Below are 26868 nucleotides of genomic sequence, written 5' to 3'. Positions count from 1 at the left end.
CTAGCCCAAGTCAGCAAAAAATCGCTCCTAACCATACCTAGCAACACCCGTGCCCTAGCCCAGACTAGTCCGGCAAAGGCACAGTCCCAGAAGGCATGGCGCACAGTCTCCTCCCTGCCACAAGCAGATCTTGGACAGGTGGAGGATCGCGACAAACTATGCCGGTACATAATGGCACGTACCGGCAAGCACTTATGGAGGCTCAACCAATTCAGGTCCTTGAGCCTGTTGTCCAGGCCCCGCGCCTGCACTCCCTCCCAGACCACTGACGAGATGCCCGCTACAGGCGCAGGACTCCCTGCCTGCCTGACCTCCTCGTACAGGTGCCTGTGATCTAAACCTACTCGGGCAACTTCAACCTCGGGGTGCGCACGCAGCCACTTGGCCGCATGGCCAAAGTGCCACGGCAGCTGTTCCGCCCGAGGACCCGCGTTAGACCACACCATTACGCTTCTCGCCTGATACGAGAAGAACACCCGCAGGAGGTAACCGGACGGGTGTATAACTGGCTGAGCAAGCTCCGTCAACAAGAAAGAAACAAAAATTGCGTCCAGCTTGAGGGGGAGATGTGGTACCCCCCTACCTCCCTCCCCGATGGGACAGAGCATGCGCTCCCTGGCGACCCACTCGTACCTGCCACCCCACATGAACTGAAACACGAGCCTCACTAGATAACTTCTCAGACAAGCCGGCAATGGGTAGATGTACGCCAAGTACAAAAGAGATGGCAATACATCCACCTTTAAGACCAGGACCTTACCTATAAAAGACAAAGACCTAGCCTTCCACATTGCTAGCTTCTTCTGAACCACTGCGATACCCATGTTCCAGTTCAGCGTCGCTGAGCCGGAGGTCTCAAAATGGACCCCGAGAATCCTCAGGGCCCCCTCACAGAGAGATAACCCCCCGGGCACATCCGTCCTACCGCGCCATCTTCCGAAAAACTTAACGGAAGACTTTGCATGGTTCAGAACCGCCCCCGACGCTTGGGTGAAATCCCCAATGATGGCAAGAGACCTTGTCAGGCACGAGTCCTTGCACAACAGCAAGGAAGTGTCGTCGGCATACTGCGTCATCTTAACACGCAGCCCACCGCTCCCAGGGATCAACAAGCCCTCCACCCCTGTGTCTTCCCTAATGGCAGCCCTGTTAGTAATTGGATATGTAGACGGACGAGTCGGTCAAGGATCGATTCAGACAAGGTGGTAAATTGTATGACAAGCTACAGTTTATTCAGAGTGAAGATATCTAGAACAGCGTAATTACGGCTCTCCCGCTGGTTCGTACGGAAGCGCAGACGAAGAAGAGACCGATACAATCAGTACACCACTTATATATAGAACAGAAAGTAGGTTGATTCTGGAAGATTGGATCTTTGGATTGGTTCAGCTGGGGTGTAGTCTGTAGTCTTCCGCCATTGGCTCAGTTGTCTGTCCGTCATCGTAGAATCCTCTTCGGGCATTCAACGTTCAGAGACAACGGAGATCATGTGTGTGTGCTGGTTTTGGCCATTAGTGTAATGCGGGAGATATCCTGTAGGGGACCCCACAGGCTCAACTCTGAGTGGTAGCCCCCCCTTAACAATAGTTTGGTCACCTACATAAGAATTAGCATTTCTCTACAGCCCCCAGAGGCTCCATGTACAGAACGAAGAGGAGAGCCGAGAGTGGGCATCCCTGCCTGACCGCAGACGAGAGGTCAAAAACATCACCTAAGTGACTATTTACACTTACTCGGCACCCCGCTCCGACATATAATGTACGGATCCATCCTATGTACTTCTCCCCAAATCCTAATCTACCTAACACCCTGAATAGAAAAGATCTATTCACGCGATCAAAGGCTTTCGCCTGATCTAGCGCTGCTACCATTAAAGGCAGCCCTCTATCTTCAACCCAGGCGATGGAGTCCCTGATCAACTGTAGGTTCCATCTTATAGAACGGCCCTCTACCCCGCACGTCTGATCCTCGTGGACGACGTAGGGAAGGGCTGTGCGCAACCGGTCTGCTAAAACCTTTGCAAGAATCTTGTAATCTACGCACAGCATGGTCAACGGCCGCCAGTTGCCGAGGTCAGTTGCTTCCCCCTTCTTATAAAGAAGTGACAGCACACCAACAGCCATTGATCCCCCGGGACCCCCGTCTCAAGGATGGCCTTCAAGACTTCGAGGACCACTGGTCCAAGTATACCCCAAAACTTGAGGTAAAACTTAGCCGGCAGCCCATCCATCCCAGGCACCTTCCCTTTTCCCATCCTCCTAAGAGCGCTCTCAACCTCTTCTAGTGAGATCTGGGCCTCCATCACGTCTCTAATGTCCTCCGGCAACCGCCGGGACAAGTGTTCTAAAAACACGTTTCCCTGCTCTACATCTATCTCCCTTTCCTTAAATAAACCTCGGAAATGATCAGTTGTCACCCTGACCATTTCCTCTGGTTTACTTACTACACTACCGTCTTCTTCCCTAACGCCATGCATTACCTTCCTACTCTGCCTGGCCCTAACCGACTTAAAGAACATAGCGGAACAAGTCTCATTATGTTCTAGAAAGCCACTATGCGCACGCTCCAGGAAAGCTCGAGCCTTCTGCTCCTGCAGCTCCCTGAGCTGCGCCTTTAGGGCTGCGAATCTCTCCCAGTCAATCGACCCACCAAGGTTGCCCGCCTCGTGCTCGAGTTCAATTAACCTTTGGATACGATCCACCTCCCTCCTTTCCTCCCTCTTTTTCCTTTTACAATACCCTATTATAAAAGCCCTAATCCTCACCTTCACTAAATCCCACCACTCTAACACCCCCTCGCACATAGACCGGAGGCCATCAAGCCTTCGAAAGAAACAAAAAAATGAGTCAACGAAAGCCTGCTCCTCCAGTATACCCCGATCTAACTTCCAGTACCCCCTACCGAAGAGGCAGACTGGCGACCCCACCTGCAGGAACACCCCGTCGTGATCCGTGAAGAACACAGGCAACAGGCGCCCAGACAACTGACCCAAAGACCTGGATATAAAAATGTAGTCGAGCCTCCGCGCAACCCCCCTGGAGTTGCGCCATGTAGGACCGACCATTGCCGGAGTAGTATGCAGGCCACCATCAACCAGACCATGGCAAGCCATTAGCCCGGTGATTGCGCCTGCACTACTATCACCACCTACCCCTAAATCTATATTAAAGTCCCCTCCTATCACCAAGTGCCTATTTGTGACACACAGGGGCGCCAGACAGTCCACCATCTCCCTTCTGTCTGCCGCCACCTGTGGCCCATATACCCCAATTAACCTATACCTAGCTTCTCTATACACTACATCTATCCCCAATACTCTACCCTGCATTATTACAAAAGTGCTCTCTACCTTAACCTCTCTATTACCACACAATATTCCTACTCCTGTTGAGTGCACCCCTCCTATGCCCCAAAAAGATTCCCCCTTATCCCACTCCTTCCTAAATCTAGCCACATCCCCACCATCCCTCAGGTGAACCTCCTGTAAAAAACAGAAATCAAAGCCCACCCCCTCTAAATAACAAAATGCCGCCCTCCTTTTAACAAAATCCCTCAACCCTCTAACATTTAAACTAAGAAACAAAACAGACATATTTATTTAATAATTATTTACAATTTAACCCAAAAAAACCCAAAGAAAAAAACAGGAGACTCACCCGATGCTCCCCTGGTCCATCTCCACCGGCGGGGACGCCCTCTCTCCTCCTGACGCCCCCCCGTCCTCCTCCATCTCTCCAACCCAGGATGCAGGCAGTGTGTTAGGCCTATTGCCCTGCATCCTGGGTTCCTCACCACCACCCTCCAACCCACCCTCCCTGTATGCCTCGGGGCTGAGTGTCGGGGATCCCATCTCCTCAAACAGGAGTTGAGACCCTTCCGACAAACAGACCACAGACCCCTCACCGGAGCCACCCTCCTCTAAATTTTGAGGGGTTGAGGCAAACAGGGAGACCAATGTCCTCCCCCCCCCCCGCTGATCTCTTAGCCTCCCCCTCCCCCTCTACACCCCCCTCCCCCTCTCTACCTCCCGAGCCCCCCTTCATCTTCTGTTTCTTTTTATCTTTTTTTGGTGTAGGAGGTAGCGGGGAGACACTACCCCTCTTCCCCGCTAGCTCCTCCACCATTTCCCTCATTTCCTCCACCAGAAAATCGGACATGCTGTCCCCCCACTCCCGTACCCCTTCTCCCCCCTCCCGCTCCACCGGTCCTGCCCCAGGCACCCCCCCCCCCCCTCCACAGGTCCTTCCACAGGCACCCCCCCCTCCCACAGGTCCTGCCACAGGCACCCCTCCCACAGGTCCTGCCCCAGGCACCCTCCCTGCCACAGGCACCCCCCCCCCCCACAGGTCCTGCCACAGGCACCCCTCCCACAGGTCCTGCCCCAGGCACCCCTCCCACAGGTCCTGCCCCAGGCACCCCCTCCCCCACAACTCCCTCCACTGTTGTTTTCTTTCTTTCTCCCTCTTCGTTCTTCTTTCTTTCTATATCTTCTCTCCCTGCTGTCTTCTCCTCTTCTTTCTTTTTTTCGTTGGCCTGGACTGGCCCTCCTTCCCCTCCTCTTCTTCCCCCATCCCCCGCTCCTGCTCCCCCTCCAACTGCAGACGCGTATGACCGCTGACGAGCCGGGCAATCGCGCCACAGGTGCTGAGTGGAGCCACACCCGTGGCAGGCCTTCGGCTCGTCACAGTCCTTGGCCTCGTGCTCGCCAGATCCACAGAATCTACACTTTCTATTGCTGCACGAGGCCAGGATGTGTCCATAGGCCATACAGCGCCTGCAGAACGGGGGCTGACGTGCATAGTATAATGTCCCCCTGTCAGCCCCCAGGGAGAACATAGCTGGGGGATGAAGGTATCCACCCAGTCCCTTAGGGTCTTCTCTAAGGAGGGCCTGAAATCCTCTCCTTCCATTCCAGAAACCAAGGGAATCATTGAGGTGCCTTCCTGAGGAGACATTATCCATATATCTCCCCAGGAAGGCTCTCACCTCTTCATCCTTTACATAGGGGTTGTATATATTTACTGTCACAATCCTAAAATTGTTCTTCGCCAAGCTTTTCACTTCATAATGGCCCATCGGCCCCGTTACTCCAACTTCCTTTGTCTTCTTGATGATCTCATCATGCTTACTCTCTGTATACAGAGTGACATCAAAAACTCCCTCCAGAGAGTTTCCTTGCAGGCAAAAAACGTCTTTGACCGTTAGCTTCAGTATTCCTATTAATATAGTCCTACCAAATGTCTCACGTCCAAAAGGCTCTCGTTCCTTCTCTTTCCATGAGAATCTAATGGTATTAGCGAGCCCAATCCTGGGTACCGACCTGTTCGAAGAGTTTTGCGCCATCTCCACAATGAAGATGACGCACTCAATTCCCGCACTTTTCCAACACCTGAAAAAGTGAGAACAAAGACTCACAAATTGTACCGCTCTCCTGGGACGACCTTCTGGCTAAGCGAGCTCTGGGACACCTCGGTACCAAGCTTGATCTGAGCCAAAAGGCCGAGAAGCGATAACCTACAAATGGAACCCTGCAACCGCCGGGCCCCCGGGGGTCTCGGCAGACCTCAGCGGGTGGGTTGGCAAGAGCCGGCTCCTCCAATCCCAGCCACCCACCGTTTCCACGGCTACAGACAGACAGACAGACAGACAGACAGACAGACAGACAGACAGACAGACAGACAGACAGACAGACAGACAGACAGACAGACAGACAGACAGGCAGGCAGGCAGGCAGGCAGGCAGGCAGGCAGGTGTTTTTTGTAAAAAGTCGCTAATGCGTCTTTAAGTCACTATCCTGGCTCATCTATGTCAATTTCTCTTGAAACAAGATACCGGGCTCTGCAAGAAGCAAAGCCACTCCAAAAATACATTGAACTCATAAGTGTTCCTCTCCACGGAAGTCTTTAGTAAAAGGCGAAAGGCTTGTGCGTAATGAAGAGAAACCAGAGAAACCAGAGAAACCAACCCCGACCTCTGACTTCATATGGAAGTCAGAGGTCGGGGGCCCGAGACACACTCTGTGCACTGTAGGCCGGGTCCCCGCGGGTGCTCCCGGAACCCACTCTTCCAAGTTTGAGGGCTGTGGATGAAAAGAAGGTCACAGACACAGAGACACAAGAGACACAGAGAGAGAGAGACACACACACACACACACACACACAGAGAGAGACACAGAGAGACAGAGACACACACACACACAATGACACACACACACACAGAGAGAGACAAAGAGAGACAGAGACACACACACAACATCCTGGCCCAATTGTTTTTTTTTTGTTTTTGTTTTTGTAAAATGGCGGGAAACGGGGGAACCCATTGAAAGGCGCTTCGCCCTTTTTTCAGTTTGAATGTTTCTTTCCTTCTCTTCTTCTGCTAGCTAGCTAAGCAAGGCTAAGCTAAGCTAAGCTAAGCTAGCTGTTTACATAGCTTTGTGAATGAGTATTTTTCCTTGACAACGGGAGAAAAGTGTTGCACCGTTCCCGGAGGTACTGCAATACCGGGTCGATGCGTGGAGCGGACGGAGCAAGCCCCATTTCCGACTCCCTGTTCGAAAAATCCATTTAATATGTAGTCCCCCTATGGGGGACGTATCAGATATTAAACTGATAAGAACAGATTTTATTTATTTTTTTAAATCAAAATATATTTATTACCATCAAAAACCAAACAATAATCTTCCAATAATTCAGACATATTAAATATACAAACTACAAATAATCATTTCAAAATTAATCAACTATGACCATATCCAAAACCAAATAATCGATAACCTACAAACTACCAAATTACGCCACCTCTATTACCACAATTTCTCACCCAGTGCTCCCCTTCTCTATCCCGTCTAATTGTGACCCTACATTACTCCCATCTCCCACCATCCCCCCTCCACTGAACACAGCAATGACACCCGGCCCCTGCCCCCCACTCAAGTCCATCACCCCCCCCTCCTCCGGACTCCGGACCGGGGACGCTGCATCCCCAAAGAGAAAGTCCGACTCTCCCTCCATCATCCAGCTTCGGGCCAACCCTGGGAGGTCAAGTTCAGCGAGGGGTTTAAATGATGAGGGAGACGGAGCCCACGAGGGCCCCGCCACCTCCCCATCCCCCTGTTCTTCCCCCCCTTTCTTTCCACCCCTCCTCCTCACCACCTTCTTTGCCCTCTTGCTCGGAGGCGTATTTGGCTCAGGTACCCTAACGACACCCATAGCGCTTGCCCTCTCCTTTCCCTTGTCCCATTCCTTCTCTACCAGTGCCCTCACCATCCCTCTCAACTCCTCCACCCTTGCCCTCGACACTTCCTTGTCCCCCCAACCCTTCACACCCCCTCCCCCTTCCGCCTCTCCTTCTGGTTCCATCTCCACAACCTCCTCCGCCTCCTTCCTCTCCACTGTTGTCTCCTCACTCTCCCCCATCACCGTCGCCTTCTTCTTCTTCTTCTTCTTCTTGTAGCTTTCTACCTCCTCTCCTTCCATCCCGGCCACCTCTCCTTCAGACCCGACCAACTCTCCTTCCATCCTGACCACCTCTCCTTCCTTCCCGGCCACCTCTCCTTCTGTCCCGATCCTCACCTCCGCCTCCTCTTCCTCTCTCCCAGACTCCTTCGGCGCAGTCCTTCCACCTCCGCCACCTCCTTCCTCCCGTTCTTTCCTTCCTCCATCCCCCGCTCTCGCTCCCCCCCTAGCTGCAGACGCGTATGACCCCTTCCGAGCCGGGCAGTCCTGCCACAGGTGTGCTACCGAACCACACCCGTGACATGCCTTCGGCTCGGCGCAATCCCTCGCCTCGTGCTCACTCGATCCACAGTATCTGCACCTCCTTGTGCTGCACGAGGCGAGTGCGTGGCCGTAGGCCATACATCGCCTGCAGAAAGGAGGCTGACGGGCATAATGTAGCGTCCCCCTGTCAGCCCCCAGGGAGAACAGCGCCGGAGGATGGAGGTAACCCTCCAACCCCTTTGGGTCTTCCCTGAGGAGTGCCTGGAAACACCTCTTTCCTTTCCAAAACCCCAGAGAGTCCTTGAGGAGCCTTCCTGAGGAGATACTGTCCATATACCTCCCCAGGAATGTCCTCACCTCTTCTTCCTTCACGTGTGGGTTGTACATCGTGACCGTCACGACTCTAAAATTTGTCCTTGCCAAGCTTGTCACTGCATAGTGAGACATAGGTCTTTCCTTCTCCAAATCCTTCACCTTCCGCATCGTCTCCTCATGTTGCTTCTCCGTGTAGAACGTGACATCATATGCTCCCTCTAATGGATTCTCCTGGAGGCATAAGACATCAGTTACTCCAAGCTTGAGCAACCCCATCAGGATAGTTCTCCCAAATGTTTCCCTCCCGAATTTCTCCACTTCCTTTTCCTTCCACACAAATCTTGTCGTGTTGGCCAATCCGACCGCCGGAACCGACCTGTTCTCCATGTTCTCCACCAAAAAAGCTCTCTTCAAAAATGAAGAAACTCGATACCAAAACAACAAACTTTCCTCCCTCCGGTCTTCCTTCGACCTTCTGGCTCAGCGGGCTTTGGGGCACCTCGGTACCAAGCTTGATCTGAGCCAAAAGGCCGAGAAGCGATAACCCACAAATGGAACCCTGCAACCGCCGGGCCCCCGGGGGTCTCGGCAGACCTCAGCGGGTGGGTTGGCAAGAGCCGGCTCCTCCAATCCCAGCCACCCACCGTTTCCACGGCTACAGACAGACAGACAGACAGACAGGCAGGCAGGCAGGTGTTTTTTGTAAAAAGTCGCTAATGCGTCTTTAAGTCACTATCCTGGCTCATCTATGTCAATTTCTCTTGAAACAAGATACCGGGCTCTGCAAGAAGCAAAGCCACTCCAAAAATACATTGAACTCATAAGTGTTCCTCTCCACGGAAGTCTTTAGTAAAAGGCGAAAGGCTTGTGCGTAATGAAGAGAAACCAGAGTCATATGGAAGTCAGAGGTCGGGGGCCCGAGACACACTCTGTGCACTGTAGGCCGGGTCCCCGCGGGTGCTACCGGAACCCACTCTTCCAAGTTTGAGGGCTGTGGATGAAAAGAAGGTCACAGAGAGAGAGAGAGAGACACAGACAGAGACAGAGACACACACACACACACACACAATCCTTTTTTTTTTTTTTTAAGTAAAATGGCGGGAAACGGGGGACCCCATTGAAAGGCGCTTCGCCCTTTTTTCAGTTTGAATGTTTCTTTCCTTCTCTTCTTCTGCTAGCTAGCTAAGCTAAGCTAAGCTAAGCTAGCTGTTTACATAGCTTTGTGAATGAGTATTTTTCCTTGACAACGGGAGAAAAGTGTTGCACCGTTCCCGGAGGTACTGCAATACCGGGTCGATGCGTGGAGCGGACGGAGCAAGCCCCATTTCCGAAAAATCCATTTAATATGTAGTCCCCCTATGGGGGACGTATCAGATATTAAACTGATAAGAACAGATTTTTTTATATTTTTTTTTATAAAATATATTTATTATTTTCAAATACCATCCATTCTATACAAAATCATACTTTCCATACAAACTTAAATAATAGTATTTTCATTCCAAATAACACAAAAACCCAAAAACCCAAAAACCTCAGGGGAGCATCGTCCCTCCCCGTCATACCTAACCAATCTATCCCCTTACAACACTCAGTCTAACACTAACAGCCCTAAACCCCCTTTCCACCTCTCCCGTGCCGCATGCTGCCCCCACTTCTTTACCTCCCTCCTCATCCTCCCTCTTAAATCTCCTTCCACCCTCCTCAATATCCCTTCCACCCCCCAATCTCTCCCTGTCTTTACCAAATTCTGCCTGGCTTCCCACAGCCCCCGTTTAAAGAGGCTCATGAGAAGCCAGAGCAGAAACCTATCCCTCTCCGTTCCCCTCGCTCTCCCTACACCTCTTTCTAATCTAGCCCACGTCACCACAAAATCACTCCTGACCATACCTATCAACACCCGTGCCCTAGCCCAAACCACTCCGGCAAAGGCACAGTCCCAAAAGGCATGGCGCACAGTCTCCTCCCTGCCACAAGCAGATCTTGGGCAGGTGGGAGATCGCGCCAAGCTATGCCGGTACATGATGGAACGCACCGGCAAGCACTTGTGGAGGCTCAACCAATTCACGTCCTTGAGCCTGTTGTCCAGGCCCCGCGCCTGCACTCCCTCCCAGACCACCGACGAGACGCCCGCTACAGGCGGAGGACTCCCTGCCAGCCTGACCTCCTCGTACAGGTGCCTGTGGTCTAAACCTACTCGGGCAACTTCAACCTCGGGGTGCGCACGCAGCCACTTGGCCGCATGGCCAAGGCAGCTGTTCCGCCCGAGGACCCGTGTTAGACCACACCATTACGCTTCTGGCTTGGTACGAGAAGAACACCCGCAGGAGGTAACCGGACGGGTGTATCACCGGATGAGCCAGTTCTGTCAACACGAAGGACACAAATATTGTGTCCAGCTTGAGGGGGATGTTTGGTACCCCCCTACCTCCCTCCCCGATGGGACAGAGCATGCGTGCCCTGGCGACCCACTCGTACCTGCCACCCCACATGAACTGAAACACAAGCCTCACCAGAGGCCTCCTCAGACAAGCCGGCAATGGGTAGATGTATGCCAAATACAACAGAGATGGCAATACATCCACCTTTAGGACCAGGACCTTGCCTATAAAAGACAACGACCTAGCCTTCCACATTGCTAGCTTCCTCTGTACCACTGCGATACCCATGTTCCAGTTCAGCGTCGCTGAGCCGGAGGTCTCAAAATGGACCCCGAGAATCCTCAGGGCCCCCTCACAGAGAGATAACCCCCCGGGCACATCCGTCCTACCGCGCCATCTTCCGAAAAACTTAACGGAAGACTTTGCAAGGTTCAGAACTGCCCCCGACGCTCGGGTGAAATCCCCATTGATGGCAAGGGACCTTGTCAGGCACGAGTCCTTGCATGGCAGCAAGGAAGTGTCGTCGGCGTACTGCGTCAACTTAACACGCAGCCCACCGCTTCCAGGGATCAACAAGCCCTCCACCCCCGTGTCTGCCCTAATGGCAGCCCCCAGAGGCTCCATGTACAGAACAAAGAGGAGTGCCGAGAGCGGGCATCCCTGCCTGACCCCAGACTAGAGGTCAAAAACGTCACCTAAGTGACCGTTTACGCTAACTCGACACCCCGCTCCGACATATAAAGTACGGATCCATCCTATAAACTTCTCCCCAAATCCTAATCTACCTAACACCCTGTAAAGAAAGGATCTATTCACGCGATCAAAGGCTTTCACCTGATCTAGCGCTGCTACCATTAAAGGCAGCCCTCTATCTTCTACCCAGGCGATGGAGTCCCTGATCAACTGTAGGTTCCATCTAATAGAGCGTCCCTCTACCCCGCACGTCTGATCCTCGTGGACGACGTAGGGAAGGGCTGTGCGCAACCGATCCGCTAAGACCTTTGCAAGCAACTTGTAGTCTACGCACAGCATGGTCAATGGCCGCCAGTTGCCAAGGTCGGTTGCATCCCCCTTCTTGTAAAGAAGTGACAGCACGCCGACTACCATTGAACCCCCCGGGACACCCGTCTCGAGGATTGCCTTCAAGACTTCGAGTACCACCGGTCCAAGTATACCCCAAAACTTGAGGTAAAACTCAGCCGGCAGCCCATCCATCCCAGGCACCTTCCCTTTTCCCATCCTCCTAAGAGCGCTCTCAACCTCTTCTAGTGAGATCTGGGCCTCCATCACGTCTCTAATGTCCTCCGGCAACCGCCGGGACAAGTGTTCTAAAAACACATTTCCCTGCTCTACCTCTATTGCCCTTTCCTTAAATAAACCTAGGAAATGATCAGTTGTCACCCTGACCATCTCCTCTGGTTTACTTACTACACTACCATCTTCTTTTCTAACTCCATGCATTATCTTCCTACTCTGCCTTGCCCTAACCGACTTAAAGAACATAGCGGAACAAGTCTCATTATGTTCTAAAAAGCCACTATGTGCACGCTCCAGGAAAGCTCGAGCCTTCTGCTCCTGCAGCTCCCTGAGCTGCGCCTTCAGGGCTGTGGTTCTCTCCCAGTCAATCGACCCGCCGAGGTTGCCTGCCTCGTACTCGAGTTCGATCAACCTTTGGATATGATCCACCTCCCTCCTTTCCTCCCTTTTTTTCCTCTTACTATATCCTATAATAAAGGCCCTAATCCTCACCTTTACTAAATCCCACCATTCTAACACCCCCTCACACATGGGCCGGAGGCCTTCAAGCCCCCGAAACACCCCTGTAACGGCATTAACAAAATCTTGCTCATCCAGTAAATCCCGATCTAATTTCCAGTACCCCCTACCGAAGAGGCAGACTGGCAACCCCACCTGCAGGAGCACCCCGTCATGATCCGAAAAGAAGACAGGCACCAGCCGCCCAGACAACTGACCCAAAGACCTAGGTACAAAAATATAGTCGAGCCTCCGCGCAACCCCCCTGGAGTTGCGCCATGTAGGACCGACCATTGCCGGAGTAGTGTGCAGGCCACCATCGACCAGACCATGGCAAGCCATTAGCCCGGTGATGGCACCTGCACTACTGTCTCCCCCTAACCCTAAATCAATATTAAAATCACCCCCTATCACCAAGTGCCTGTTAGTAACACACAGGGGCGCCAGACAGTCCACCATCTCCCTCCTGTCTGCCGCCACCTGTGGCCCGTACACCCCAAATAACCCATATCTAAACTCCCTAAACTTGACATCAACCCCCAAAACTCTACCCTGCATTACCAAAAAACAAAATCCCTACCCCCGTCGAGTGCACCCCACCTATGCCCCACAATGAATCTCCCTTTACCCACTCCCTCCTAAACCTTTCAACATCCCCTCCATCCCTCAGGTGAACCTCCTGTAAGAAACAAAAATCAAACCCTACCCCCTCTAAAAAACTGAACACCGCCCTCCTTTTAACATAGTCCCTTAACCCCCTAACGTTTATACTAAAAATAGAAACAGAAATATTAATTTTAAATTAAACCAATACAAAACCCCTTACTCTCAAAACACCCAAATAAAAGAGGAGGCTCACCCGATGCTCCCCTGCTCCATCTCCTCCAGCAGGGGCGTCCTCCCCTCTTGTGACACCCCCCTGTCTTCCTCCATCATCCCAATCCAGGATGCAGGAATGGTGTTAGCCACCCTGGCGTCCTGCATCCTGCTTTGGTCACCCAAACCCTCCTTTTCCCCTGCCTCCCCGCTTGCTGGGCAGTAAAAAGGGGACTTTGTATCATCAAAGATGGACTGCGATCCCCCCGGTTCCCACTCCAGCATCCCACTTGGTGGATCCAGTTCCCCTGGCGCCCCTGAATCCAAAGAGACCAACAAGGTCCTGGGAGTTTCCCCCTCCTCAACCCCCTTTTCCCCCATTGGTCTCTTGGCCTCCCCCTCTCCTTTCTTGCCATCCTTGTGGGGCGGCCTCTTCTTCCCTTTCTTTCTTGGTGTAGGCGGCAAAGGGGAAACACCGCCCCCCCCCCCCGCCAGTTCCTCGACCATCCCCCTCAACTCCTCCACCGAGGCACTCGACATGTCACAATCCCCCCATTCCCCCACTACTTCCCCCTGTTCAACCTCTCCCCCTGTTCCTGTTGCCGCGTCGTCCTCCTCCTCATCTCTCTCCCTTGTCACCTTCTCCTGCCTCTCCACTCCGTTTTCACCATCCGCCTTTTGCCCCTCCTCTCCTTCTGCTTCATCCTTCTCGTTCCCTTCTTCTGTCCGTGCCACTTTCGCCTCCTCCTTCTTCCTTGTGGCCTTTTCTTCTGGGCCTGATCCTGTTTCTGGGCCCCCTCTTCCTCTTCGTCCCCCATCCCCCGCCCCTGCTCCCCCTCCAGCCGCAGACGCGTATGACTTTTGACGAGCCGGGCACTAACGCCACAGGTGTGCCGATGAGCCACACCCGTGGCACGCCTTGGGCTCGTCGCAGTCCTTCGCCTCGTGCTCAGCAGATCCGCAAAATCTACACTTCTTCGTGCTGCACGAGGCGAGGACATGGCCGTATGCCATACATCGCCTGCAGAAAGGGGGCTGTCGTGCGTAGTACAGAGTCCCTCTGTCAGCCCCCAGGGAGAACATGGCCGGAGGATGAAGGTATCCACCCAGACCCCCCGGGTCCTCCCTGAGAAGGGCCTGGAATCCTCTCCTCCCGTTCCAGAACCCCAGGGAGTCCCTGAGGAGCCTCGGGGAGGAGACCCTGTCCATAAACCTCCCCAAAAAAGCCTTTACATCCTCGTCCTTGACGTGCGGGTTGTATATATTGACCGTCACCATCCTAAAATTGTTCTTAGCCAAACTTGTGACCTCATAGAAACTCATAGGCCTCTTGTCTCCCACGGCTCTCGCCTTCTTCATGATCCCATCATGCATTGCCTCCGTGTAAAAGGTTACATCATAGGCCTTCTCTGTAGGGTTAGCCTGCAGACATAACACGTCCTTTACCTCCAGTTTTAGAATTCCCATCAGGATTGTCCTCCCAAACGTCTCTCTCCCGACTGGCTCTGTCTCCTTGTGGCTCCACGCAAACCTTACTGTATTTGCCAACCCAATCCCAGGGACCGATCTTCTTGGAATATCATCCGCCATTTTTCCCAGAAAAAGCTCTCTCAAAAAAGAAGCCTCCAACAACAAACCTTTACCGCCCTCCGGCCTTCGGCTTCCGACTAGGCGAGCTTTGAGATACCTCAGTATCAGGCTTGATCCTAGCCAAAAGGCCGAGAAGCGATAACCCACAAATGGAACCCTGCAACCGCCGGGCCCCCGGGGGTCTCGGCAGACCTCAGCGGGTGGGTTGGCAAGAGCCGGCTCCTCCAATCCCAGCCACCCACCGTTTCCCCGGCTACAGACAGGCAGACAGGCAGACAGGCAGACAGGCAGGCAGGCAGGCAGGCAGGCAGGCAGGCAGGCAGGCAGGCAGGCAGGCAGGCAGGCAGGCAGGTGTTTTTTGTAAAAAGTCGCTAATGCGTCTTTAATTCACTATCCTGGCTCATCTATGTCAATTTCTCTTGAAACAAGATACCGGGCTCTGCAAGAAGCAAAGCCACTCCAAAAATACATTGAACTCATAAGTGTTCCTCTCCACGGAAGTCTTTAGTAAAAGGCGAAAGGCTTGTGCGTAATGAAGAGAAACCAGAGTCATATGGAAGTCAGAGGTCGGGGGCCCGAGACACACTCTGTGCACTGTAGGCCGGGTCCCCGCGGGTGCTCCCGGAACCCACTCTTCCAAGTTTGAGGGCTGTGGATGAAAAGAAGGTCACAGAGAGAGAGAGAGAGAGACACAGACAGAGAGACAGAGACAGAGACACACACACACACCATTTAAGTAAAATGGCGGGAAACGGGGGACCCCATTGAAAGGCGCTTCGCCCTTTTTTCAGTTTGAATGTTTCTTTCCTTCTCTTCTTCTGCTAGCTAGCTAAGCTAAGCTAAGCTAAGCTAAGCTAAGCTAAGCTAAGCTAGCTGTTTACATAGCTTTGTGAATGAGTATTTTTCCTTGACAACGGGAGAAAAGTGTTGCACCGTTCCCGGAGGTACTGCAATACCGGGTCGATGCGTGGAGCGGACGGAGCAAGCCCCATTTCCGACTCCCTGTTCGAAAAATCCATTTAATATGTAGTCCCCCTATGGGGGACGTATCAGATATTAAACTGATAAGAACAGATTTTTTTTAAATAAAATATATTTATTATTTTCAAATACCATCCATTCTATACAAAATCATACTTTCCATACAAACTTAAATAATGGTATTTTCATTCCAAATAACACAAAAACCCAAAAACCCAAAAACCTCAGGGGAGCATCGTCCCTCCCCGTCATACCTAACCCTTTCCCTATCTCCCCGTCCCTAATCTATCCCCTTACAAAAAATAATTTATTTACACTCAATACCATTCATACTATTTACAAAATCATAATTCTCATTCACTCTTACAAAACCAAATCACCAAAAACAAACCTCGGGAGCATCGTCCCTCCCCGTCATACCTAACCAATACCTAACCCTTCCCTATCTTCCCTTCCCTAATCTATCCCCTTACAAACCTCACTCTAACACTCCCAGCCCTAATCCCCCCTTCCACCTCTCCCGTGCCGCATGCTGCCCCCACTTTATCTCCTCCCTCTTCATCCTCCCCCTCACATCACCTTCCACCCTCCTTACTATCCCTTCCACCCCCCAATCTCTCCCTGTCTTAACTAAATTCTGCCTGGCTTCCCACAGCCCCCTTTTAAAGAGACTCATGAGAAGCCAGAGCAGAAACCTGTCCCTTTCCGTACCCCTCGCTCTCCCTACGCCTCGCTCTAACCTAGCCCAAGTCAGCAAAAAGTCGCTCCTAACCATACCTAGCAACACCCGTGCCCTAGCCCAGACTAGTCCGGCAAAGGCACAGTCCCAGAAGGCATGGCGCACAGTCTCCTCCCTGCCACAAGCAGATCTTGGACAGGTGGAGGATCGCGACAAACTATGCCGGTACATAATGGCACGTACCGGCAAGCACTTATGGAGGCTCAACCAATTCAGGTCCTTGAGCCTGTTGTCCAGGCCCCGCACCTGCACTCCCTCCCAGACCACTGACGAGATGCCCGCTACAGGCGCAGGACTCCCTGCCTGCCTGACCTCCTCGTACAGGTGCCTGTGATCTAAACCTACTCGGGCAACTTCAACCTCGGGGTGCGCACGCAGCCACTTGGCCGCATGGCCAAAGTGCCACGGCAGCTGTTCCGCCCGAGGACCCGCGTTAGACCACACCATTACGCTTCTCGCCTGATACGAGAAGAACACCCGCAGGAGGTAACCGGACGGGTGTATAACTGGCTGAGCAAGCTCCGTCAACAAAAAAGAAACAAAAATTGCGTCCAGCTTGAGGGGGAGATGTGGTACCCCCCTACCTCCCTCCCCGATGGGACAGAGCATGCGCGCCCTGGCGACCCACTCGTACCTGCCACCCCACATGAACTGAAAACACGAGCCTCACTAGATACCTTCTCAGACAAGCCGGCAATGGGTAGATGTACGCCAAGTACAAAAGAGATGGCAATACATCCACCTTTAAGACCAGGACCTTACCTATAAAAGACAAAGACCTAGCCTTCCACATTGCTAGCTTCCTCTGAACCACTGCGATACCCATGTTCCAGTTCAGCGTCGCTGAGCCGGAGGTCTCAAAATGGACCCCGAGAATCTTCAGGGCCCCTTCACAGAGAGATAACCCCCCGGGCACATCCGTCCTACCGCGCCATCTTCCGAAAAACTTAACGGAAGACTTTGCATGATTCAGAACCGCCCCCGACGCTCGGGTGAAATCCCCAATGATGGCAAGGGACCTTGTCAAGCACGAGTCCTTGCATAGCAGCAAGGAAGTGTCGTCGGCGTACTGCGTCATCTTAACACGCAGCCCACCGCTTCCAGGGATCAACAAACCCTCCGCCCCTGTGTCTGCCCTAATGGCAGCCCCCAGAGGCTCCATGTACAGAACGAAGAGGAGAGCCGAGAGTGGGCATCCCTGCCTGACCCCAGACGAGAGGTCAAAAACGTCACCTAAGTGACTATTTACACTTACTCGGCACCCCGCTCCGACATATAATGCACGGATCCATCCTATGTACTTCTCCCCAAATCCTAATCTACCTAACACCCTGAATAGAAAAGATCTATTCACGCGATCAAAGGCTTTCGCCTGATCTAGCGCTGCTACCATTAAAGGCAGCCCTCTATCTTCAACCCAGGCGATGGAGTCCCTAATCAACTGTAGGTTCCATCGAATAGAGCGGCCCTCAACCCCACACGTCTGATCCTCATGAACGACGTAGGGAAGGGCTGTGCGCAACCGATCCGCTAAGACCTTTGCAAGTAGCTTGTAATCTACGCACAGCATGGTCAACGGCCGCCAGTTGCCAAGGTCAGTTGCTTCCCCCTTCTTATAAAGAAGTGACAGCACACCAACAGCCATTGAACCCCCCGGGACCCCCGTCTCAAGGATGGCCTTCAAGACTTCGAGGACCACTGGCCCAAGTATACCCCAAAACTTGAGGTAAAACTCAGCCGGCAGTCCATCCATCCCAGGCACCTTCCCTTTTCCCATCCTCCTAAGAGCGCTCTCAACCTCTTCTAGTGAGATCTGGGCCTCCATCACGTCTCTAATGTCCTCCGGCAACCGCCGGGACAAGTGTTCTAAAAACACGTTTCCCTGCTCTACATCTATTTCCCTTTCCTTAAATAAACTTCGGAAATGATCAGTTGCCACCCTGACCATTTCCTCTGGTTTACTTACTACACTACCGTTTTCTTCCCTAACGCCATGCATTACCTTCCTACTCTGCCTGGCCCTAACCGACTTAAAGAACATAGCAGAACAAGTCTCATTATGTTCTAGAAAGCCACTATGCGCACGCTCCAGGAAAGCTCGAGCCTTCTGCTCCTGCAGCTCCCTGAGCTGCGCCTTTAGGGCTGCGAATCTCTCCCAGTCAATTGACCCGCCGAGGTTGCCTGCCTCGTACTCAAGTTCAACTAACCTTTGGATACGATCCACCTCCCTCCTTTCCTCCCTTTTTTCCTTTTACAATATCCTATTATAAAAGCCCTAATTCTCACCTTCACTAAATCCCACCACTCTAACACCCCCTCGCACATGGACCGGAGGCCGTCAAGCCTCTGAAAGAAACAAAAAAATGCGTCAACGAAAGCCTGCTCCTCCAGTATATCCCGATCTAACTTCCAGTACCCCCTACCGAAGAGGCAGACTGGCGACCCCACCTGCAGGAACACCCCGTCGTGATCCGTGAAGAACACAGGCAACAGGCGCCCAGACAACTGACCCAAAGACCTGGATATAAAAATGTAGTCGAGCCTCCGCGCAACCCCCCTGGAGTTGCGCCATGTAGGACCGACCATTACCGGAGTAGTATGCAGGCCACCATCAACCAGACCATGGCAAGCCATTAGCCCGGTGATTGCGCCTGCACTACTATCACCACCTACCCCTAAATCTATATTAAAGTCCCCTCCTATCACCAAGTGCCTATTTGTGACACACAGGGGCGCCAGACAGTCCACCATCTCCCTTCTGTCTGCCGCCACCTGTGGCCCATATACCCCAATTAATCTATACCTAGCTTCTCTATACACTACATCTATCCCCAATACTCTACCCTGCATTATTACAAAAGTGTTCTCTACCTTAACTTCTCTATTACCACACAATATTCCTACTCCTGTTGAGTGCACCCCTCCTATGCCCCAAAAAGATTCCCCCTTTATCCCACTCCCTCCTAAATCTAACCACATCCCCACCATCCCTCAGGTGAACCTCCTGTAAAAAACAGAAATCAAACCCCACACCCTCTAAAAAATTAAACACCGCCCTCCTTTTAACTACCTCCCTCAACCCTCTTACATTTAAACTAAACAATTTAACTGAAATACTCATTTTATTTAATTAATTACAACCAACCCCTCAACAAATAAACCCCAAAAAAACAAAGAAAAAAAACAGGAGACTCACCCGATGCTCCCCTGGTCCATCTCTACCGGCGGGGACGTCCTCTCTCCTCCTGACGCCCCCCCGTCCTCCTCCAACCCAGGATGCAGGCAGTGTGTTAGGCCTATTGCCCTGCATCCTGGGTTCCTCCCCACCCTCCAACCCCCCCTCCCTGTCTGCCTCGGGGCTGAATGCAGGGGATCCCAACTCCTCAAACAGGAGTTGAGATCCCTCTAACAAACTGCCCACAGACCCCTCACCGGAGTCATCCTCCACTATTTTGTGAGGGGCTGAGGCAAACAGGGAGGCCAATGAAACCCCCCCTCCCCCCCCCCGCTGATCTCTTAGCCCCCCTCCCCACCCCCCCTCCCTCTCACTCCCTGCCCGACTTCCCCTCTTCTTCCCCTTCTTCTTTGGTGAAGGAGGTAGCGGGGAGACACAACGTCCCTTCCCCGCTAACTCCTCCACCAATTCCCTCGTTTCCTCCTCGAGGAAGTCCGGCAGGTTGTCCCCCCAATCCCTCCCTCCACCTCCCCCTCCCACCCCCTCCCCCAACACCACCACCCCTCCCTCCTTTCCCATCACTGTCACCGTTCCCTCTTCCACTCCTTCTCGAATCACCGTCCCACTCTCCCTCTTCTCCGCTCCTTCCCGTTCTTCCGCCTTCTTTTCCTTTTCTCCTTCTTTTTCCTTCTGCCCATCTTCTCTCCTCTTCCTTCTCGCCTCTTCCTTCTTTTCATCCTCTTCCCTCGCCGTCTTTTCCCCTGTGCCATCCGTACAATCCGCACGCGTCCTTTCCTTCCTCCCCCCATCCCCCGTTCCCCCTCCAGCTGCAGACGCGTATGACCTGTGACGAGCCGGGCAATCACGCCACAGGTGTGCTCTCGAGCCACACCCGTGGCAAGCCTTGGGCTCGTCACAATCCTTGGCCTCGTGCCCTCCCGACCCACAGAATCGACACTTCATGTTGCTGCACGAGGCCAGGATGTGTCCGTAGGCCATACAACGGGGGCTGACGCGCGTAGTACAGAGTCCCCCTGTCAGCCCCCAGGGAGAACATCGCCGGAGGATGGAGGTAGCCATCCACACTCTTCGGGTCCTCCCTGAGTAGCACCTGGAACCCTCTCCTCCCGTTCCAGAAACCCAGGGAGTCCCTGAGGTACCTCGCTGAGGAGATATTATCAACATACCTCCCCAGAAAGGCCCTCACTTCCTCTTCCTTCACGTGCGGATTGTACATGTTGACGGTGACCACCCTGAAGTTGTTCTTGGCCAGGCTGGTCACCGCGTAATGGCACAGGGGACCTTCTCCTTTCTCTGCCTTCACCTTCTTCATTATTTCATCGTGTTTCTCTTCCATATTCAAAGTCACATCAAATCCTTTCTCCACCGGGTTCCCCTGGAGGCAGAGAACATCTTTAACCTTCAGTTGAAGGCACCCCATCAGTACGGTCCTCCCGAATGTTTCTCTCCCCCAGGGCTCCTTTTCTTTTTCCCTCCACGAGAAACGCACCGTGTTGGCTAAACCAATCCCTGGAACCGACCTAGGCATCTTCTCCTGCGCCATCTCCGCAAGGAGGATAGCACACCTGATTCTCAAAAAAAAAACTCCAAAAATGGAAAAAAAAAGGAAATCCAAAATAGCCCCAAAAAAATAAATTTGATTTAAATACAAAAAAACGGGAAAAAGCTAAAGCCTTTACCGCCCTCCTAGTTCGACCTCTTGGCTCAGGGGCTCTAGGACACCTCGGTGTCAAGCTTGTACTGAGCCAAAAGGCCGAGAAGCGATAACCCACAAATGGAACCCTGCAACCGCCGGGCCCCCGGGGGTCTCGGCAGACCTCAGAGGGTGGGTTGGCAAGAGCCGGCTCCTCCAATCCCAGCCACCCACCGTTTCCCCGGCTGCAGACAGGCAGGCAGGCAGGCAGGCAGGCAGGCAGGCAGGCAGGCAGGCAGGCAGGCAGGCAGGCAGGCAGGCAGGCAGGCAGGCAGGCAGGCAGGCAGGCAGGCAGGCAGGCAGGCAGGCAGGCAGGCAGGCAGGCAGGCAGGCAGGCAGGCAGGCAGGCAGGCAGGCAGGCAGGCAGGCAGGCAGGCAGGCAGGCAGGCAGGCAGGCAGGCAGGCAGGCAGGCAGGCAGGCAGGCAGGCAGGCAGGCAGGCAGGCAGGCAGGCAGGCAGGCAGGCAGGCAGGCAGGCAGGCAGGCAGGCAGGCAGGCAGGCAGGCAGGCAGGCAGGCAGGCAGGCAGGCAGGCAGGCAGGCAGGCAGGCAGGCAGGCAGGCAGGCAGGCAGGCAGGCAGGCAGGCAGGCAGGCAGGCAGGCAGGCAGGCAGGCAGGCAGGCAGGCAGGCAGGCAGGCAGGCAGGCAGGCAGGCAGGCAGGCAGGCAGGCAGGCAGGCAGGCAGGCAGGCAGGCAGGCAGGCAGGCAGGCAGGCAGGCAGGCAGGCAGGCAGGCAGGCAGGCAGGCAGGCAGGCAGGCAGGCAGGCAGGCAGGCAGGCAGGCAGGCAGGCAGGCAGGCAGGCAGGCAGGCAGGCAGGCAGGCAGGCAGGCAGGCAGGCAGGCAGGCAGGCAGGCAGGCAGGCAGGCAGGCAGGCAGGCAGGCAGGCAGGCAGGCAGGCAGGCAGGCAGGCAGGCAGGCAGGCAGGCAGGCAGGCAGGCAGGCAGGCAGGCAGGCAGGCAGGCAGGCAGGCAGGCAGGCAGGCAGGCAGGCAGGCAGGCAGGCAGGCAGGCAGGCAGGCAGGCAGGCAGGCAGGCAGGCAGGCAGGCAGGCAGGCAGGCAGGCAGGCAGGCAGGCAGGCAGGCAGGCAGGCAGGCAGGCAGGCAGGCAGGCAGGCAGGCAGGCAGGCAGGCAGGCAGGCAGGCAGGCAGGCAGGCAGGCAGGCAGGCAGGCAGGCAGGCAGGCAGGCAGGCAGGCAGGCAGGCAGGCAGGCAGGCAGGCAGGCAGGCAGGCAGGCAGGCAGGCAGGCAGGCGTTTTTTGTAAAAAGTCGCTAATGCGTCTTTAAGTCACTATCCTGGCTCATCTATGTCAATTTCTCTTGAAACAAGATACCGGGCTCTGCAAGAAGCAAAGCCACTCCAAAAATACATTGAACTCATGAGTGTTCCTCTCCACGGAAGTCTTTAGTAAAAGGCGAAAGGCTTGTGCATAATGAAGAGAAACCAGAGTCATATGGAAGTCAGAGGTCGGGGGCCCGAGACGCACTGTAGGCCGGGTCCCCGCGGGTGCTCCCGGAACCCACTCTTCCAAGTTTGAGGGCTGTGGATGAAAAGAAGGTCACAGAGAGAGAGAGAGAGACACAGACAGAGACAGAGACACACACACACACACACACCATTTAAGTAAAATGGCGGGAAACGGGGGACCCCATTGAAAGGCGCTTCGCCCTTTTTTCAGTTTGAATGTTTCTTTCCTTCTCTTCTTCTGCTAGCTAGCTAAGCTAAGCTAAGCTAGCTGTTTACATAGCTTTGTGAATGAGTATTTTTCCTTGACAACGGGAGAAAAGTGTTGCACCGTTCCCGGAGGTACTGCAATACCGGGTCGATGCGTGGAGCGGACGGAGCAAGCCCCATTTCCGACTCCCTGTTCGAAAAATCCATTTAATATGTAGTCCCCCTATGGGGGACGTATCAGATATTAAACTGATAAGAACAGATTTTTTTTTTTTTTTATTTATAAAATATATTTATTATTTTCAAATACCATCCATTCTATACAAAATCATACTTTCCATACAAACTTAAATAATGGTATTTTCATTCCAAATAACACAAAAACCCAAAAACCAAAAAACCTCAGGGGAGCATCGTCCCTCCCCGTCATACCTAACCAATACCTAACCCTTCCCTATCTCCCCGTCCCTAATCTATCCCCTTACAAAAAATAATTTATTTACACTCAATACCATTCATACTATTTACAAAATCATAATTCTCATTCACTCTTACATATCATATTTACCAAACCAAACAAAAACAAACCTCAGGGGAGCATCGTCCCTCCCCGTCATACCTAACCAATACCTAACCCTTCCCTATCTTCCCTTCCCTAATCTATCCCCTTACAAACCTCACTCTAACACTCCCAGCCCTAATCCCCCCTTCCACCTCTCCCGTGCCGCATGCTGCCCCCACTTTATCTCCTCCCTCTTCATCCTCCCCCTCACATCACCTTCCACCCTCCTTACTATCCCTTCCACCCCCCAATCTCTCCCTGTCTTAACTAAATTCTGCCTGGCTTCCCACAGCCCCCTTTTAAAGAGACTCATGAGAAGCCAGAGCAGAAACCTGTCCCTTTCCGTACCCCTCGCTCTCCCTACGCCTCGCTCTAACCTAGCCCAAGTCAGCAAAAAGTCGCTCCTAACCATACCTAGCAACACCCGTGCCCTAGCCCAGACTAGTCCGGCAAAGGCACAGTCCCAGAAGGCATGGCGCACAGTCTCCTCCCTGCCACAAGCAGATCTTGGACAGGTGGAGGATCGCGACAAACTATGCCGGTACATAATGGCACGTACCGGCAAGCACTTATGGAGGCTCAACCAATTCAGGTCCTTGAGCCTGTTGTCCAGGCCCCGCACCTGCACTCCCTCCCAGACCACTGACGAGATGCCCGCTACAGGCGCAGGACTCCCTGCCTGCCTGACCTCCTCGTACAGGTGCCTGTGATCTAAACCTACTCGGGCAACTTCAACCTCGGGGTGCGCACGCAGCCACTTGGCCGCATGGCCAAAGTGCCACGGCAGCTGTTCCGCCCGAGGACCCGCGTTAGACCACACCATTACGCTTCTCGCCTGATACGAGAAGAACACCCGCAGGAGGTAACCGGACGGGTGTATAACTGGCTGAGCAAGCTCCGTCAACAAAAAAGAAACAAAAATTGCGTCCAGCTTGAGGGGGAGATGTGGTACCCCCCTACCTCCCTCCCCAATGGGACAGAGCATGCGCGCCCTGGCGACCCACTCGTACCTGCCACCCCACATGAACTGAAACACGAGCCTCACTAGATACCTTCTCAGACAAGCCGGCAATGGGTAGATGTACGCCAAGTACAAAAGAGATGGCAATACATCCACCTTTAAGACCAGGACCTTACCTATAAAAGACAAAGACCTAGCCTTCCACATTGCTAGCTTCCTCTGAACCACTGCGATACCCATGTTCCAGTTCAGCGTCGCTGAGCCGGAGGTCTCAAAATGGACCCCGAGAATCCTCAGGGCCCCTTCACAGAGAGATAACCCCCCGGGCACATCCGTCCTACCGCGCCATCTTCCGAAAAACTTAACGGAAGACTTTGCATGATTCAGAACCGCCCCCGACGCTCGGGTGAAATCCCCAATGATGGCAAGGGACCTTGTCAAGCACGAGTCCTTGCATAGCAGCAAGGAAGTGTCGTCGGCGTACTGCGTCATCTTAACACGCAGCCCACCGCTTCCAGGGATCAACAAACCCTCCACCCCTGTGTCTGCCCTAATGGCAGCCCCCAGAGGCTCCATGTACAGAACGAAGAGGAGAGCCGAGAGTGGGCATCCCTGCCTGACCCCAGACGAGAGGTCAAAAACGTCACCTAAGTGACTATTTACACTTACTCGGCACCCCGCTCCGACATATAATGCACGGATCCATCCTATGTACTTCTCCCCAAATCCTAATCTACCTAACACCCTGAATAGAAAAGATCTATTCACGCGATCAAAGGCTTTCGCCTGATCTAGCGCTGCTACCATTAAAGGCAGCCCTCTATCTTCAACCCAGGCGATGGAGTCCCTGATCAACTGTAGGTTCCATCGAATAGAGCGGCCCTCAACCCCACACATCTGATCCTCATGAACGACGTAGGGAAGGGCTGTGCGCAACCGATCCGCTAAGACCTTTGCAAGTATCTTGTAATCTACGCACAGCATGGTCAACTGCCGCCAGTTGCTAAGGTCAGTTACTTCCCCCTTCTTATAAAGAAGTGACAGCACACCCACTGCCATTGATCCCCCCGGGACCCCCGTCTCAAGGATGGCCTTCAAGACTTCGAGGACCACTGGTCCAAGTATACCCCAAAACTTGAGATAAAACTCAGCCGGCAGCCCATCCATCCCAGGCACCTTCCCTTTTCCCATCCTCCTAAGAGCGCTCTCAACCTCTTCTAGTGAGATCTGGGCCTCCATCACGTCTCTAATGTCCTCCGGCAACCGCCGGGACAAGTGTTCTAAAAACACGTTTCCCTGCTCTACATCTATTTCCCTTTCCTTAAATAAACTTCGGAAATGATCAGTTGCCACCCTGACCATTTCCTCTGGTTTACTTACTACACTACCGTTTTCTTCCCTAACGCCATGCATTACCTTCCTACTCTGCCTGGCCCTAACCGACTTAAAGAACATAGCGGAACAAGTCTCATTATGTTCTAGAAAGCCTCTATGCGCACGCTCCAGGAAAGCTCGAGCCTTCTGCTCCTGCAGCTCCCTGAGCTGCGCCTTTAGGGCTGTGAATCTCTCCCAGTCAATTGACCCGCCGAGGTTGCCTGCCTCGTACTCAAGTTCAACTAACCTTTGGATACGATCCTCCTCCCTTTTTTTCCTTTTACAATATCCTATTATAAAAGCCCTAATTCTCACCTTCACTAAATCCCACCACACTAACACCCCCTCGCACATAGACCGGAGGCCGTCAAGCCTTCGAAAGAAACAAAAAAATGCGTCAACGAAAGCCTGCTCCTCCAGTATACCCCGATCTAACTTCCAGTACCCCCTACCGAAGAGGCAGACTGGCGACCCCACCTGCAGGAACACCCCGTCGTGATCCGTGAAGAACACAGGCAACAGGCGCCCAGACAACTGACCCAAAGACCTGGATATAAAAATGTAGTCGAGCCTCCGCGCAACCCCCCTGGAGTTGCGCCATGTAGGACCGACCATTACCGGAGTAGTATGCAGGCCGCCATCAACCAGACCATGGCAAGCCATTAGCCCGGTGATTGCGCCTGCACTACTATCACCACCTACCCCTAAATCTATATTAAAGTCCCCTCCTATCACCAAGTGCGTATTTGTGACACACAGGGGCGCCAGACAGTCCACCATCTCCCTTCTGTCTGCCGCCACCTGTGGCCCATATACCCCAATTAACCTATACCTAGCTTCTCTATACACTACATCTATCCCCAATACTCTACCCTGCATTACAACAAATGTGCTCTCTACCTTAATCTCTCTATTCCCACACAAAATCCCTACCCCTGTAGAGTGCACCCCTCCTATGCCCCAAAAAGATTTCCCTTTATCCCACTCTCTCCTAAATCTAACCACATCCCCACCATCCCTCAGGTGAACCTCCTGTAAAAAACAGAAATCAAAACCCACCCCCTCTAAATAACTAAATACCGCCCTCCTTTTAACAAAATCCCTTAACCCTCTAACA

General features: G+C 53.3%; 6 non-coding genes and 2 pseudogenes across 6 annotated transcripts; all 8 read right to left on the bottom strand.

Moving 5' to 3' along the window:
* Positions 1–5834: 5834 nt before the first annotated feature.
* On the bottom strand, positions 5835–5951 carry LOC116362140 (U5 spliceosomal RNA). The gene has a single exon (XR_004207704.1). It is a non-coding gene; the product is annotated as a U5 spliceosomal RNA (small nuclear RNA).
* Positions 5952–6466: 515 nt separating this feature from the next.
* On the bottom strand, positions 6467–6649 carry LOC116362145 (U2 spliceosomal RNA). The gene has a single exon (XR_004207709.1). It is a non-coding gene; the product is annotated as a U2 spliceosomal RNA (small nuclear RNA).
* A 2161-nt stretch (positions 6650–8810) lies between these two features.
* Positions 8811–8927, bottom strand: LOC116362134 (U5 spliceosomal RNA). Its single transcript, XR_004207698.1, has one exon. It is a non-coding gene; the product is annotated as a U5 spliceosomal RNA (small nuclear RNA).
* Positions 8928–9288: 361 nt separating this feature from the next.
* LOC116362131 (uncharacterized) lies at positions 9289–9457 on the bottom strand (annotated as a pseudogene).
* Positions 9458–15010: 5553 nt separating this feature from the next.
* On the bottom strand, positions 15011–15127 carry LOC116362133 (U5 spliceosomal RNA). Its single transcript, XR_004207697.1, has one exon. It is a non-coding gene; the product is annotated as a U5 spliceosomal RNA (small nuclear RNA).
* A 370-nt stretch (positions 15128–15497) lies between these two features.
* LOC116362146 (uncharacterized) lies at positions 15498–15671 on the bottom strand (annotated as a pseudogene).
* Positions 15672–22515: 6844 nt separating this feature from the next.
* Positions 22516–22632, bottom strand: LOC116362142 (U5 spliceosomal RNA). The gene has a single exon (XR_004207706.1). It is a non-coding gene; the product is annotated as a U5 spliceosomal RNA (small nuclear RNA).
* Positions 22633–22964: 332 nt separating this feature from the next.
* LOC116362147 (U2 spliceosomal RNA) lies at positions 22965–23147 on the bottom strand. Its single transcript, XR_004207710.1, has one exon. It is a non-coding gene; the product is annotated as a U2 spliceosomal RNA (small nuclear RNA).
* Between the last annotated feature and the right edge of the window lie 3721 nt (positions 23148–26868).

The sequence above is a fragment of the Oncorhynchus kisutch genome, unplaced genomic scaffold (assembly GCF_002021735.2).
Source record: "Oncorhynchus kisutch isolate 150728-3 unplaced genomic scaffold, Okis_V2 scaffold795, whole genome shotgun sequence".
Taxonomy (NCBI): Eukaryota; Metazoa; Chordata; class Actinopteri; order Salmoniformes; family Salmonidae; genus Oncorhynchus; species Oncorhynchus kisutch.
The sequence above is the reverse complement of the archived record's forward strand: the minus strand, read 5'-3'. Positions and strand labels throughout refer to the sequence as shown.